The sequence below is a fragment of the Suricata suricatta genome, chromosome 14 (assembly GCF_006229205.1).
Source record: "Suricata suricatta isolate VVHF042 chromosome 14, meerkat_22Aug2017_6uvM2_HiC, whole genome shotgun sequence".
In the NCBI taxonomy this organism is placed as follows: domain Eukaryota; kingdom Metazoa; phylum Chordata; class Mammalia; order Carnivora; family Herpestidae; genus Suricata; species Suricata suricatta.
The window spans coordinates 2,092,220-2,097,245 of record NC_043713.1 but is presented as its reverse complement, the minus strand read 5'-3'; the positions used below and the strand labels follow the sequence as shown (position 1 = coordinate 2,097,245).

The 5,026-nt window shown below is 58.5% G+C and overlaps 1 long non-coding RNA gene across 1 annotated transcript in view; it reads left to right on the top strand.

Annotated features, from left to right (window-relative positions):
• Positions 1-4,746: 4,746 nt before the first annotated feature.
• Positions 4,747-5,026, top strand: part of LOC115277885 — a 9,817-nt gene continuing 9,537 nt past the window's right edge. The window contains exon 1 of the long non-coding RNA XR_003902561.1: positions 4,747-4,785. This is a non-coding gene — a long non-coding RNA (uncharacterized LOC115277885). The remainder of the gene's footprint in view (positions 4,786-5,026) is intronic.

The following is a 5,026-nucleotide window of genomic DNA, read 5'->3' as shown; positions in this document are numbered from 1 at the left end:
AAACATGCAGATTTTGGTGTCCTTATGAATATGTGTGTGAGCACATGTGTGTCCATTTGGATAAGCCGTGTAGACTGGACCCCCTCAGAGCAGGCTCCTCGGAGTTCCTGGGGACCTCAGAAAATATGCATTCCTGAGCCTGATCCCGGAGACTGCGGTGGGTGCGGCAGAAATGGGGGCCTGGGACCCTGCACTGAGCAGGAATTCTGGATGAAATGTGTGCAGGTGGTCGGCCAACCAGCCAAGGGGACTCGGCGTCAACCCTGTCCCCGCAGCCGCCTGAGAAGACATGGAGCCCGGGGGCTCCCTGCCAGCCCGCCACCAAGTCGATTCTGCGCCCCACTCACAATCGAGGCAGAGGCGGGGGTTTGTCTGTGTGTGGCTCCCCTCCAGGTGTCCGGGGGGCCCTGGATGAGAAGTGACATCCACGTGAGTCCTCTGCGTTCCGGCTGCTGGTGGAGGCCGTGTGGCCTCGCGCGTCTGCGTGATCGGGACCGGAGGGGCCCAGACTGTGCCCGGCTTCCTGCTTCTGGCGCAGGGCGGTGCACGGGCACTCTGCCCGGACGGGGCACGGCCCCTGCAGGACTGACCTTGAGCGGTGGACAAGCCTGTGGGAGCCCTACTTCACTGCCCCACTGAAAACTCTGGGGCCGCAGGGGCGCCTGGTGGCTCCGTCCATTGAGCGTCGGACTCTTGATTTCAGCTCAGGTCACGGTCTCACGGTTTGTGGGATCGAGCCCCAGGTTGGGCTCTGCACTGACAGTGCCCAGCCTCTTGGGATTCTCTAACTCTCTCTCTCTGCTCCGACCCTGCTTGCTCACATGTGCGCACACCCTCTCTCTCTAAATAAATAAACTTTAAAAGGAAAGAAGACATAGCTCCTGGGACCAGCACACTCACCACCCTCTCGGGCAAACACCAAACCCTCACCCGGTTGAACTGCAGCAAGATCTGAAATGCGACCCTCACAGAGTGGCCCTGCAGCGCGGCACCCCGCACCTGCGCCCAGGTCTCCCCAGCCCCTCCCAGGAAGCTGCCGGGTGGCAGGGGCGCTGGGCCCGGGTCCCAGAGTGCGCGGTACTGGGCGTGAGCCGTGGCTCCGTCCCCGGGGGGTCCCCGTGCTGCGGGGGACATGATGCCGTGATGAGCAGACGTCCAGCCGCTAAGCGTTCCGAGCACACGGCCACCAGGCATCCAGATGGTGGGCACCGGGTGTGACCACCGACCACGTCCCGTCCTGTCTGTGTACAGGAGAAGCATCAGCCCCACTCACTATTTTGTGGGCAGTTTTTAAATGTTTTTTAATGTTTATTTATTTTTGAGAGAGAGACAGAGTGAGTGAGGGAGGGGGGAAAGAGAGAGAGAGAGAGAGAGAGAGAGAGAGAGAGTGTGAAGCAGCTCCAGGCTCCGAGCCGTCGGCACAGAACCCCATTGGGGCTCGAACCCACGAACTGTGAGATCGTGACCTGAGCCGGAGTCGGACGCTGAACGGGCTGAGCCCCGCAGGCGCCCCTTTCTGGGTGTGTTTAAAGCAGGGGAGACTAAAGCCAAGCCCGAGCCTTCACCGCGGCACAAATCCACTCTGCGCGCTGCTGCCAACTGCTGCTCTAATCAGACGCTGGACGGCTCTTGGGACCAGCGCTGGGTTTAAGCTGTAGACACAGATCAAAGCGCCACTGTGTCCTCAAGAAAAACAGCCAAGGGGCTCTGAGCAGAAATTCATTTCCTGGAGGAGGGCTGTGGCTGCAGGCCCCTCACACTCTGGAAGGTGTCACCCTCTTAGTCACCATCCACACGCCACCGACCCCGTTTTGAAGTCGGTGTTGGTTTTGCTGTGCTGTCATTCGGCCACCAAGAGAGATGCTTCTCGTGCTCCTGCAGGAGAGAAATCGGGGTGTTTCCCTACGGGCTTCTTTCCTTCCAAGAAGAGCTGTTCTGCAAAGGCCTGAGGTGGCTGAGCTGTCCCCAGGCACGAGTCTTGTGGAAAGGCGCAGGGCCGATAGGAGCCACCACGATTTTTATTTTTTAATTAAAAATTTGTTTAGGTTTGTTTATTTTTGAGAGAGAGAGAGAGTTCCTGTACGAGTTGGGGAGGGACAGACAGAGGGACAGAGGCTCCGTAGCACAGAGTCCAACGTGGCGCTCAAACCCACGAACCCCAAGATCATGATCCGAGCCGAGGTAGGACGCTTCCCAGGTGCCTCGGTCACCTTGATTTTAATCAAGAAAGCCAGGGAGGACTCACTCTGCCGGAGGTCAGGGTTTGCTCTCCCGCCACAGTAATCCGGGCAGCGTGGTGCTGGTGCAGGGACAGAACCCATAACCAGAAACAGATGCGCACAGATGTGCGGAGGCGATCTCGATGAAGGAGAGCCACAGCGAGGGGGAGGAGAGGTCCTCGGTCCCCCAGCGGCCTGGGAACAGCGGACCCTCGGGCCAGAACCGACCAAACCAAAACACAAGGCCCTCAACCTGCACCTCACACTTCACAGAGAAAAAACTCAAAGTGGACAGATGTCAGGGTAACGTGGGAAACTACAAACGCAGGGGGAAAGAAAACGAGAGAAAAGTCTCCAGGACCTCAGGCTACGCAGACAGTTTGCCCCCACCTCCACCATCGCCATCCATCAAAGGAAAAACTAAACTGATCTCACTGAATGAAAACCTGCGTCTACAGAAACCTCGGTGGAGAAGATGAAAGACGAATACGAGAATCTAACGGCAAACCACCAGGACCAGCGTCTAGAACACGTAAAGAACGGTCACGACCAAACACCCAGTGGACACGAGCAGGCCGTTTCCTGCGGGACACACAGGCGGCAGTCACGCTCACGAAAGCCTCCAACACCGGTCTCCAGGAGGAAATGCACCGTGAACGCACCACGTCACGTTAGAACAGCTCCAAGGAAAAGCAGCGACGGCGCCGAAGGCAGCCAAGGTTGTGCGCTTCCTGGGCCAACCCTCCCTTGCTGGCGGGAATGCAAAATGCTATTCTAGACAAGAGTACGGCTGGTTTTTAAAATAAAATTAAACATGGCTCACCACAGGACTTAGCAAGGGACTCTCGGGCGTTTCCACCCAGGACGGGAGAGCGGTGTTCACACGAAAGCCCGTCCGTGGATGTCCAGAGCCGTTCTATTCTCAGTAACCCCGAACTGGAAATGATCCAGGTGCCGTTCAGAGAGTGAGTGGTTAAAACCAAACAATTCAGAGAGTCCAGCCATACGATGAAATACAGCCCAGCAATAAAACAGAAAGAGTGCCAGATCCGTAATCTGCTCGGACAGATAGAAGAGAACCGTGCTTAGTGGAAAACAGCCGATGGAGAGAAGTTTGCCTGCTGTATGACTCCATTTCTACAGCATTCTCGAAATGATGAAATTGTAGAAAATGGGGAACAGGGCTAGTGGTGCCAGGGGCTGGGGCGGGGACGGGGGAGGGTGTGCACTGGCTGTGGCTGGAAGGGACAGGCTGTGGAAACCTGAGCCGGGCTGCCTTCCGTGACTGTGGGTGACCACGTGATGCAGCGAGCACTTACACGCCCAGGTGGAAGAGAACTCACAAGGAAGCCTGCGGTCTAGTTTTCGGCAGAGTCACTGCCATCACTGACTTGGCAGCAGGAAAGACCCAAGGTTCACCGCCACCATGCAGGAATTCAGTGGCAAGTCACAGAGCAAGTGACTCTTCCTAAACTTTGATCACAGAGCTGTGATACTTGCGAAAGATTTTCACAGCGGATTTGAACCCAATAGTCTGGCTTCACCCCGGGTTAATAAAAGTCGTATTTCAGAACAGGTTGGTCCTTGCGAGTTACTGTCGAGCCATATTGTACAGTAATTTGTAACTGGCTTCCTTCCCGTCTGGTGTCTGCTTATTCCACTTAAAAAAAAAAAAAGACACTACTGAGGGGCACTCTTGCTTGTGTGGTGTAAGTACAGCAGGCTGCTGCGTCCGTGCAGGCCACCTGGCCGGCTCCTCGAGCTGCTCTGTCCCAGGCTCCCCAGCTCTGGACATCAGGCTTGAAGTCTCCCAGGTGCTCCCTGACTTGAAGGCCGGGGTCTGGAAAATGTCTCCTCGACCTTGGCCGGCTCAAATCTTCTCAAATACCCAGGGGTGTTAGGATGCTCCTTGCACTTCCCTCCCTCCTTCCCGCCAGCGGGGGTGTCCCTGGACAGATGAGCCGCCCCCCCCCAACCAAGCACCGGGCCAGCCACCTCCTGCAGAGAGGGACAGAGCACATGTTGTTGATTCTGCTTCTTCTCAACAGAAAAACAGAACAGGAACCAGAGCGCGCGCGCTATTTCCTGCCGAGTCTTACCGAGATCCAGCCCCCCCCCCCCGCGGAAAAAAAACAAAACTTGAACGTTTTGCAAATCCCACTCCGCCTTCCTTCCGATACAGGGGGAGATAGCAGACCCTCAAAGAAGCCAGGCGCTGCCACCAGCATCCCACAGGTCCCAGGGCCACCTGGCGCCACGCAGCGAGAGCGGCACACACACCCCCTGGGGGTCACCGCCCCCTAGTCCGGCGGCGCGCTCCCAGGTCGCAGGCGCCAGGCGGGCAGGTGGGCCCAGGGGGTCGCAGGTGGCCACAGGTGGGCGCAGGTGGGCCCTCACGGCCTCAGGCTACACGCCCCGGAGCTGGCACAGGCCCCGCTAAAGCGGAAGCCAGGCGTCTCGGTCCCCGCCCCTCGCGATCAAAGGGAAACTGGCTCCGTCTCTGGGGGTGGGGGGGCAGGGGCGTCCGCGGGGCTCCGCGCGGGGAAGCAGCAGGCACTTTCGGCAGGTAGGGACCCCCACTCAGCCTGCTCTTTGGCTCGCCGCCCGCACCCATCTCCACGAGAGCTGCCTCTTTACACCTCTGTCACCTTCTACCCCGAAACCCCACACTCACCGCCACCCCCGGGCCACCCGCTGGAGACCACACCTGCAGACGCGTCCGACGTCCGCGCCCGCCGCTGCAGACCCGCGTCCACACCCGCGCCCACCTACTCACAGGGAGACCTCGGGCTGCCTCCCGCGTGCCA